Source organism: Saccoglossus kowalevskii, chromosome 4 (assembly GCF_978046115.1).
Source record: "Saccoglossus kowalevskii chromosome 4, keSacKowa6.1, whole genome shotgun sequence".
Lineage (NCBI taxonomy): Eukaryota > Metazoa > Hemichordata > Enteropneusta > Harrimaniidae > Saccoglossus > Saccoglossus kowalevskii.
This window is the reverse complement of record NC_140644.1, coordinates 44,678,906-44,690,859: the sequence shown is the minus strand read 5'-3', so window position 1 is coordinate 44,690,859 and position 11,954 is coordinate 44,678,906.

Here is an 11,954-nt window from a genome sequence, read left to right as displayed (position 1 = left end):
GCAGCAATGGCAGTCTCACCAGTTAGAGCCAGACTTACTCATTTACCCAAGAACCTTTGCAGCAATGCAGTCTCACCAGTCAGAGACAGACTTACTCAATTACCCAAAGCAAGAACCACTGCAGCAATGTAAGTCTCACCAGGTAGAGCCAGATTTACTCATTTACCCAAGAAACACTGCAGCAATGGCAGTCAGAGCCAGTCAGAGCCAGACTTACTCATTGCAGTCTCACCAGTTAGAGCCAGACTTGCCCATTTACCCCCAAACCACTGCAGCAATGGCAGTCATACCAACCAGAGCCATACTTGTACATTTATCCAAAATAACTGCAGCAATGGCAGTCTCACCAGATAGAGTCAGACTTACTCATTTACCCCAAAACCACTGCAGCAATGACAGTCTCACCAGACAGAGCTGGACTTACCGATTTACCCAAGAACCACTGCAGCAATGCAGTCTCACCAGTCAGAGCTGGACTTGCCCGTTTACCCAAGAACCACTGCAGCAATGGCAGTCTCACCAGTCAGAGCTGGACTTGCCCATTTACCCAAGAACCACTGCAGCAATGGCAGTCTCACCAGTCATAGATGGACTTCCCCATTTACCCAATAACCACTGCAGCAACGGCAGTCTCACAAGTCAGAGCTGGACTTGGCCATTTACCCAAAACCACTGCAGCAATGGCAGTCTTTCCAGTCAGAGCCAGACTTGCCCGTTTACCCAAGAACCATTGCAGTAATGGCAGTCTCGCCAGTCAGAGCCAGACTTACTCATTTACCCAAGAACCATTGCAGCAATGCAGTCTCACCAGTCAGAGACAGACTTACTCAATTACCCAAGAAGCAATGGCAGTCTCACCAGTTAGAGCCAGACTAACTCATTTACCCAAGAAACACTGCAGCAATGGCAGTCAGAGCCAGTCAGAGCCAAACTTACTCATTTATCCCGGAACCACTGCAGCAATGGCAGTCTCACCAGTCAGAGCCAGACTTACTCGATTACCCAAGAAACATTGCAGCAATGGCAGTCTCACCAGTTAGAGCCAGACTTACTGATTTACCCAAGAACCACTGCAGCAATGGCAGTTTCACCAGTTAGAGCCAGACTTACTCATTTACCCAAGATACATTGCCACAATGGCAGTCTCACCAGTCAGAGCCTGACTTACTCATTGCAGTCTCACGAGTTAGAGCCAGACTTGCCCATTTACCCCCAAACCACTGCAGCATTGGCAGTCACATTAATCAGAGCCATACTTGTGTATTTATCCAAAATATCTGCAGCAATGGCAGTCTCACCAGTCAGAGCTGGACTTACTCATTTAACAAAGAACCACTGCAGCAATGGCAGTCTCACCAGTCAGAGCCAGACTTACTCAATTACCCAAGAAGCAATGGCAGTCTCACCAGTTAGAGCCAGACTAACTCATTTACCCAAGAAACACTGCAGCAATGGCAGTCAGAGCCAGTCAGAGCCAAACTTACTCATTTATCCCGAAACCACTGCAGGAATGGCAATCTCACCAGTCAGAGCCAGACTTACTGATTTACCCAAGAACCACTGCAGCAATGGCAGTTTCACCAGTTAGAGCCAGACTTACTCATTTACCCAAGATACATTGCCACAATGGCAGTCTTACCAGTCAGAGCCTGACTTACTCATTGCAGTCTCACGAGTTAGAGCCAGACTTGCCCATTTACCCCCAAACCACTGCAGCATTGGCAATCACATTAATCAGAGGCATACTTGTACATTTATCCAAAATAACTGCAGCAATGGCAGTCTCACCAGTTAGAGTCAGACTTACTCAGTTACCCCAAAACCACTGCAGCAATGACAGTCTCACCTGTCAAAGCTGGACTTGCCGATTTACCCAAGAACCGCTGCAGCAATGCAGTCTCACCAGTCAGAGCTGGACTTGCCCGTTTACCGAAGAATCACTGCAGCAATGGCAGTCTTGCTTGTCAGAGCCAGACTTGCCCGTTTACCCAAGAAACATTGCAGCAAAGCAATGGCAGTCTCGCCAGCTAGAGCCAGACTTACTGATTTACCCAAGAACCACTGCGGCAATGGCAGGCTCACCAGTTAGAGCCAGACTTACTCATTTACCCAAGAACCATTGCAGCAATGCAGTCTCACCAGTCAGAGACAGACTTACTCAATTACCCAAGAAGCAATGGCAGTCTCACCAGTTAGAGCCAGACTTACTGATTTACCCAAGAACCACTGCAGCAATGCAGTCTCACCAGTTAGAGGCCGACTTACTCATTTACCCCGAAACCACTGCAGCAATGGCAGTCTCACCAGTCAGAGCCAGACTTACTCGATTACCCAAGAAACATTGCAGCAATGGCAGTCTCACCAGTAAGAGCCAGATTTACTCATTTACCTAAGAACGTTTGCAGCAATGCAGTCTCACCAGTCAGAGACAGACTTACTCAATTACCCAAGAACCACTGCAGCAATGGCAGTCTCACCAGTCAGAGCCAGACTTACTCATTTACCCAAGAACCATTGCAGCAATGCAGTCTCACCAGTCAGAGACAGACTTACTCAATTACCCAAAGCAAGAACCACTGCAGCAATGGAAGTCTCACCAGGTAGAGCCAGATTTACTCATTTACCCAAGAACCACTGCAGCAATGCAGTCTCACCAGTTAGAGCCAGACTAACTCATTTACCCAAGAAACTCTGCAGCAATGGCAGTCAGAGCCAGTCAGAGCAAAACTTATTCATATACCCCGAAACTACTACAGCAATGGCAGTCTCACCAGTCGGAGCCAGACTTACTCGATTACCCAAGAAACATTGCAGCAATGGCAGACGCACCAGTTAGAGCCAGACTTACTCATTTACCTAAGAACCATTGCAGCAATGCAGTCTCACCAGTCAGAGACAGACTTACTCAATTACCCAAGAACCACTGCAGCAATGGCAGTCTCACCAGTCAGAGCCAGATTTATTCATTTGCCCAAGAAACACTGCAGCAATGGAGTGTCATCATTTAGAGCCAGACTAACTCATTTACCCAAGAAACACTGCTGCAATGGCAGTCAGAGCCAGTCAGAGCCAGACTTACTCGATTACCCAAGAAACATTGCAGCAATGACAGTCTCACTGGTTAGAGCCAGACTTACTCATTTACCCAAGAACCACTACAGCAATGCAGTCTCACCAGTTAAAGTCATACTTACTCATTTACCCAAAAACCACTGCAGCAAAAGCAGTCTCACCAGTCAGAGCCAGACTTACTCATTTCCCAAAGAAACAGTGCAGCAATGGCAGTCTCACCAGTCAGAGCTGGACTTACTCAATTACCCAAGAAACATTGCAGCAATGGCAGTCTCACCGGTTAGAGCCAGACTCATTTATCCAAGAATCACTGCAGCAATGGCAGTCGGAGCCAGACTTACTCATTTACCCCCAAACCACTGCAGCAGTGGCAGTCCCACCAGTCAGAGCCAGACTTGTCCATTTACCCTAATCCCAGTGCAGCAATGGCAGTCTCACCAGTTAGAGCCAGACTTACTGATTTACCCAAAAACCACTGCTGCATTGGCAGTCTCAACAGTTAGAGCCGGACTTACTCATTTACCCAAGAAACACTGCAGCAATGGCAGTCTCACCAGTTAGAGCCAGACTTGCCCATTTACCGAAGAAACACTGCAGCAATGGCAGTCTCACCAGTTAGAGCCAGACTTGCCCATTTACCCAATAAACATTGCAGCAATGGCAGTCTCACCAGTCAGAGCCAGACTTACTCAATTACCCAATAAACATTGCAGCAATGGCAGTCTCACCAGTTAGAGCTCGACTTATTCAATTACCTAAGATACATTGCAGCAATGGCAGCCTCACCAGTCAGAGCCAGACTTACTCAATTATCCAAGAAACATTGCAGCAATGGCAGTCTCACCAGTTAGAGCCACACTAACTCATTGCAGTCTCACCAGTTAGAGCCATACTTGCCCATTTACCCCAAAACCACTGCAGCAATGGCAGTCACACCAATCAGAGCCATACTTGTACATTTATCCCAAATAACTGCAGCAATGGCAGTCGCACCAGTTAGAGCTAGACTTGCCCATTTATCCAAGAAACACTGCAGCAGTGGCAGTCTCACCAGTTAGAGCCAGACTTACTCATTTACCCAAGAAACACTGTATCAATGGCAGTCTCTAGAGTCAATAATATAGAATTGTATTCAAATATGTGGTCTTTCAATGGGTTGAAGTGGTTTAAAATGAATATAAAGTCAAAATGAACACATTGATTGATGTATATTCTGCGCATGCGCACACCCAGTATTTGTGATATTTGTGCAGGTTTCTAAGGCAATTACTAACCATGGCACATACATCCTAATTTCAGTGACACAAATTGGTGTTCTCTCTAATAGCATGGCAGTAGGCCTAATATAAATAGATTGTTGGAAGTAATTTGAAATATGAACATAATATTTGATCTATGACCTGCCCGTATTTGAGATAAATCTGAAAATTACTGAACTAGTTAGACTTTTCATGCAATGTTTTCAACCTTTCTGTCAACATTTCATCAATGTGTATCAACCAGCTTGATAAACTTTTGCCAACTTTGCCGCATGTTGTTTTTAACAGAATATTGCATGCTTGATATGGTCCAATTTTAAACCCAAGTCATCAACTTTCCAATCGCATATCACAGGGCTGTTTTTAACAAATTACGGTCAAAGCAAGTGAGGCAAATGAGAAGAAGTAACAAATCAAAATGTGCATGTCTTACAAGGATAGATTCCTTCAAGCTTCATTCATCAAAATGTGCATGTCTCACAAAGATAGATTCTTTCAAGCTCCATTCATCAAAATGTGCATGTCTTACACGGATAGATTTCTTCAAGCTTCATTCATCAAAATGTGCATGTCTTACAAGGATAGATTCCTTCAAGCTTCATTCATCAAAATGTGCATGTATTACATGGATAGATTCCTCGAAGCTCCATTCATCAAAGTGTGCATGTCTTACACGGATAGATTCCTTCAAGCTTCTTTCATCAAAATGTGCATGTCTTACACGGATAGATTCATTCAAGTTTCATTCATCAAAATGTGCATGTCTTACATGGATAGATTCCTTCAAGCATCATTCATCAAAATGTGCATGTCTTACACGGATAGATTCCTTCAAGCATCATTCATCAAAACGTGTATGTCTTACAAGGATAGATTTCTTCAAGCTTCATCCATCAAAATATGCATGTCTCACAAGGATAGATTCTTTCAAGCTTCATTCATCAAAATGTGCATGTCTCACAAGGATAGATTCCTTCAAGCTTCATTCATCAAATGTGCATGTCTTACATGGATTGATTCCTTCGAGCTTCATTCATCAAATGTGCATGTCTTACAAGGAAAGATTCCGTCAAGCTTCATTCATCAAAATGTGCATGTCTTACAAGGATAGATTCCTTCAAGCTTCATTCATCAAAATGTGCATGTCTTACGTGGATAGATTCCTTCAAGCTTCATTCAACAAATGTGCATGTCTTACAAGGATAGATTCCTTCAAGCTTCATTCAACAAATGTGCATGTCTTACGTGGATAGATTCCTCCAAGCATCATTGATCAAAATGTGCATGTATTACAAGGATAGATTCCTTCAAGCTTCATTCAACAAATGTGCATGTCTTACAAGGATAGATTCCTTCAAGCTTCATTCATCAAATGTGCATGTCTTACGTGGATAGATTCCTCCAAGCATCATTGATCAAAATGTGCATGTCTTACACGGATAGATTCCTTCAAGCATCATTCATCAAAACGTGTATGTCTTACAAGGATAGATTTCTTCAAGCTTCATCCATCAAAATGTGCATGTCTCACAAGGATAGATTCTTTCAAGCTTCATTCATCAAAATGTGCATGTCTTACATGGATTGATTCCTTCAAGCTTCATTCATCAAATGTGCATGTCTTACAAGGAAAGATTCCTTCAAGCTTCATTCATCAAAATGTGCATGTCTTACAAGGATAGATTCCTTCAAGCTCCATTCATCAAAATGTGCATGACTTACAAGGATAGATTCCTTCAAGCTTCATTCAACAAATGTGCATGTCTTACAAGGATAGATTCCTTCAAGCATCATTCATCAAATGTGCATGTATTACAAGGATAGATTCCTTCAAGCTTCATTCATCAAATGTGCATGTCTTACGTGGATAGATTCCTTCAAGCTTCATTCATCAAATGTGCATGTCTTACAAGGATAGATTCCTTCAAGCATCATTCATCAAATGTGCATGTATTACAAGGATAGATTCCTTCAAGCTTCATTCATCAAAATGTGCATGTCTTACGTGGATAGATTCCTTCAAGCTTCATTCAACAAATGTGCATGTCTTACAAGGATAGATTCCTTCAAGCATCATTCATCAAATGTGCATGTATTACAAGGATAGATTCCTTCAAGCTTCATTCATCAAAATGTGCATGTCTTACGTGGATAGATTCCTTCAAGCTTCATTCATCAAATGTGCATGTCTTACGTGGATAGATTCCTTCAAGCATCATTCATCAAAACGTGCATGTCTTACGTGGATAGATTCCTTCAAGTATCATTCATCAAAATGTGCATGTCTTACAAGGATAGATTCCTTCAAGCATCATTCATCAAAATGTGCATGTCTTACATGGATAGATTCCTTCAAGCTTCATTCATCAAATGTGCATTTCTTACGTGGATAGATTCCTTCAAGCATCATTCATCAAAACGTGCATGTCTTACGTGGATAGATTCCTTCAAGCATCATTCATCAAAATGTGCATGTCTTACGTGGATAGATTCCTTCAAGCTTCATTCATCAAATGTGCATGTATTACATGGATAGATTCCTTCAAGCATCATTCATCAAAACGTGCATGTCTTACGTGGATAGATTCCTTCAAGCATCATTCATCAAAATGTGCATGTCTTACGTGGATAGATTCCTTCAAGCTTCATTCATCAAATGTGCATGTATTACATGGATAGATTCCTTCAAGCTTCATTCATCAAATGTGCATGTATTACATGGATAGATTCCTTCAAGCTTCATTCATCAAAATGTGCATGTCTTACATGGATTGATTCCTTCAAGCATCATTCATCAAAACGTGCATGTCTTACGTGGATAGATTCCTTCAAGCATCATTCATCAAAATGTGCATGTCTTACGTGGATAGATTCCTTCAAGCATCATTCATCAAAATGTGCATGTCTTACAAGGATAGATTCCTTCAAGCTTCATTCATCAAAACGTGCATGTCTTACGTGGATAGATTCCTTCAAGCTTCATTCATCAAATGTGCATGTCTTACGTGGATAGATTCCTTCAAGCATCATTCATCAAAATGTGCATGTCTTACAAGGATAGATTCCTTCAAGCTTCATTCATCAAATGTGCATGTCTTACGTGGATAGATTCCTTCAAGCATCATTCATCAAAACGTGCATGTCTTACGTGGATAGATTCCTTCAAGCATCATTCATCAAAACGTGCATGTCTTACGTGGATAGATTCCTTCAAGCATCATTCATCAAAATGTGCATGTCTTACGTGGATAGATTCCTTCAAGCATCATTCATCAAAATGTGCATGTCTTACAAGGATAGATTCCTTCAAGCTTCATTCATCAAAACGTGCATGTCTTACGTGGATAGATTCCTTCAAGCTTCATTCATCAAATGTGCATGTCTTACGTGGATAGATTCCTTCAAGCATCATTCATCAAAACGTGCATGTCTTACGTGGATAGATTCCTTCAAGCATCATTCATCAAAACGTGCATGTCTTACGTGGATAGATTCCTTCAAGCATCATTCATCAAAATGTGCATGTCTTACGTGGATAGATTCCTTCAAGCATCATTCATCAAATGTGCATGTCTTACGTGGATAGATTCCTTCAAGCATCATTCATCAAAACGTGCATGTCTTACGTGGATAGATTCCTTCAAGCATCATTCATCAAAACGTGCATGTCTTACGTGGATAGATTCCTTCAAGCATCATTCATCAAAATGTGCATGTATTACAAGGATAGATTCCTTCAAGCTTCATTCATCAAATGTGCATGTCTTACATGGATAGATTCCTTCAAGCTTCATTCATCAAAATGTGCATGTCTTACGTGGATAGATTCTTCAAGCTTCATTCATCAAATGTGCATGTCTTACAAGGATAGATTCATTCAAGTTTCATTCATCAAATGTGCATGTCTTACAATGATAGATTCATTCAAGCTTCATTCATCAAAATGTGCATGTCTCACAAGCATAGATTCCTTCAAGCTCCATTCATCAAAATGTGCATGTATTACAAGGATAGATTCCTCGAAGCTCCATTCATCAAAATGTGCATGTCTTACAAGGATAGATTCTTCAAGTTTCATTCATCGAAATGTGCATGTCTTACAAGGATAAATTCATTCAAGCTTCTTTCATCAAATGTGCATGTCTTACAAGGATAGATTCATTCAAGTTTCATTCATCAAATGTGCATGTCTTACAATGATAGATTCATTCAAGCTTCATTCTTCAAAATGTGCATGTCTCACAAGCATAGATTCCTTCAAGCTTCATTCATCAAAATGTGCATGTATTACAAGGATAGATTCCTTCAAGCTTCATTCATCAAAATGTGCATGTTTTACACGGATAGATTCCTTCAAGCTTCATTCATCAAAATCAATTTTGAGTCTTAATTAAGAACATGCTGGGGTACATTTTCACCAGTACAATTCAGTAATGAAGCAGCCTAACACAGTTGCCTGACGACGCTGTTGGAAAAGTACGCCATTTTATACACTGTGTACGTGGTGACTGTGCAATGATAATTCACATGGGTTAGCTACGAGTATCTTTACACTGCATAGAGCGGGCGAAATCGAAGTGTTCTCTGGTAGAGTGGTGTCTTTGGTGGCATTCTCATCATCTGGCGCTTATAAACATGTAGTTACTAGTGAAACAGTCAACATGGTGGGTGCTGGATTTTCTCATACAAAATTTCACCTCTAGGCCAACACGGGGCAGTTTGAACAGCTGCAGATTGAGAATATATTTTCACGGTTAAGCAACGACCTTTCTAAAATTTGAATGCATCGCAAGATTTGGAGTCAATGACTTTTTGTCCTAATTTCTTTGGTCTCAAAATAGTTGACAAATTCCCCAAATACTTAAAGGTGTCATAATGTACTATATCACTTTCAGTATTTGTAATGGGAATGTTGCCATGATATTCAGTTTTACAATTTCTTGATTCACGACATTGGAAGAAAATTTCACAATCATTTGATTATATCCCTAAATATGTCATTCAAATAAATATTAACAAAATGCTGCAACTTACCTGATTGTTGGAAATGTATTTTGGAAATATGTGTATAGTGCGTTGGGATTACGTTGCACATATGTGCTGAACTAATGATATTAGACTAAGTATATTTGCATATGAATGATTGTGTATGCTAAGTAAAGCCAATGACAATGCGGTGCATACCTGGGTGCATGATTAGTAATGCAGATGACAATGAGTTTGCAGAGCCTGGAGACCGTGTAATGTTCATCAGTTATGCTAATGCTAGATAACCACAAGTCATTTATGCCAACACTAAGTATTTTCACTCCAGTGACAAAACCAAGGACCAACTGGACACGATACGTATTGGATATGTATATTGCATAACACAACATATAAAGTCATATTTTAAGCAGGGTTATCCCAAGTTCGCAACCAAAGAATCTTTCAGGATATGTTAACATCACAAAGAAAAATGTATGGTATATATGGTTTTATTATTGTAATATATTAGGTTTCACCACAATGGGGCAATTCAAACAACAAAAACGTGACAGGTAGGCGAGTAATTAGCCGAAATAATTGTAATTATGATCCAAATTTCATATGCATGATATGAAACATCTTATTTGACTGGACCGTAGAAAAAAGACAATTTCGATCCACATACTACCTTAGAATTATTTCTACCATTTTATTCAGTCAAACAATAAATGTAGTGCTGGTAGCATCTTCTTCCAATTCAAGGTTTGTGCCCATGGAAATGTTGATGATATACAATCAATACATCCATCACAGCTCTATACAAACACGTGATAAAACATACATTTTATGGATATACGTTTTTGGTAATATCTCTCAATCTGTATGCAGTTCGTTCGTCGACAGGTAACAGAGATTCATAATCCATTGAGACTGGTACGCTTGAATTAAGCTGTTTGCGCAATATATACATGCAATATATACTCTTCAAATGGCCACGATGGGACGAGTGCGAGTAACTTGTTTCACACACTAACATCACATTCCATTCCTGTACCAGATATAGTACAATCTGTCTTTGGTTAACAAATGGTGTAATGATAACAAATTAACTGTCAACTCAAATAACTCATGACAATCAGCCTATCCATATGAATGATGCCATACTAAACAAAATTGATAAAACAACGTATCTTGGCGTTGTTCTGGATAGATACCTCACTTGGAAACCACATGTTAAGCATATTTTTAACAAAATATCCCCTATCATCGAATTAATCAGCACGCTTCGCCACTATCTCCCAAAATGTGTGCTCATTATGTTGTATAATGCCCTTATTCTTCCGCATCTTTCATATGGCCTTGAAGTCTGGGGAAATACATTTCCCTCTACAGTTACTCCAATTTATAAACAACAGAAAAAACTAAGACGCATTATTCTATTCAAAGACTAATATACTCACAGCAAACCTCTGTTCTATTCTTTAGAAATTCTTATTATCTATGATTTGTTCAAATATCAGCTATGCACCTTTATTCACGATCTTCGGCATCAAAGTTCTCTCGTAATCTTTTAGACTATTTCTCTTTTCATTCCCACAACTATACCTCTCGATCTGTAACCAATTCTAACTTTTCCTTTCCCAAAAAGAGAACAATTAAAGGCCAATATTCAATTGATTATAATGGTTCAAAACTATGGAATGCTCTACCCAGTCGTGCAAGTTGCAAAAAAGAACTCAAAATTTATTTATTTTCACTATAAGTTTGCAATTTTTGGTTGATTAAATGATTAATTTATTGGTTAGTTGATTGGTTGACCAATTTGTTATTTAGTTGGTTGATTGATTGGCATATTGGGTAATTGATTGGTTGATTGATTAAATGGTTGGTTGGTTAGTTGCTTAAATAGTTGATTAATTGGTTGGTTGGGTGGTTGGATTAATTAGTTGGTCGACTGATTGATTAGTTTGAATAATTGATTGGTTAATTAATTTATTTATTTCCTTATTTATTTACTCTGTATTTCACCTATCTAAGTTCTGTGTATTATTTATTTTAATAATCAATTGTGTTAGGTGAATACTACGCCCTTGTATTTTTTTTTCATTGAAATAATATTATACAGGGGAACAGACTTGCCTTGCATTACGATTGCTATCTTCTGTTACCCCAGCCTTGGATCAGTTGTTCATTCATTTTTTGTAATATTTATTATTTCAAAATGTTCTCTCTTGTTTGTCATATATGTTTAGTTCTTTATACTACCTGTAATCTATGGCAATTAAATAAATAAAATAAAAAAATTAAGCGTAGTTATTTTGTGGGAGAGCAGGTGTGAGTGATGTATGGTAGATGTAATTGTGCATGGTGGATGTCTGGTAGATGTGGCTCTGGCATCATCTATATTATGGTCATTACCACCATTCATTGGGCAGGCAACAAATCGAATATTACACTACCCTCACAAACATGTGTTATTATTTAACAGTTTTATTCACTGTCAGCTGGCGTTCAAGTGATAATAAAAAATGCGATATTTACTATATGTTGGCCGCGTCTTTGTTTTTATGTGGAACAATCCCTTGCATGTGAACACCTACTTAAACGTAGTACATAGTAGTGGGGTATTTGAAACTAAGATTGCCATTCCAACTC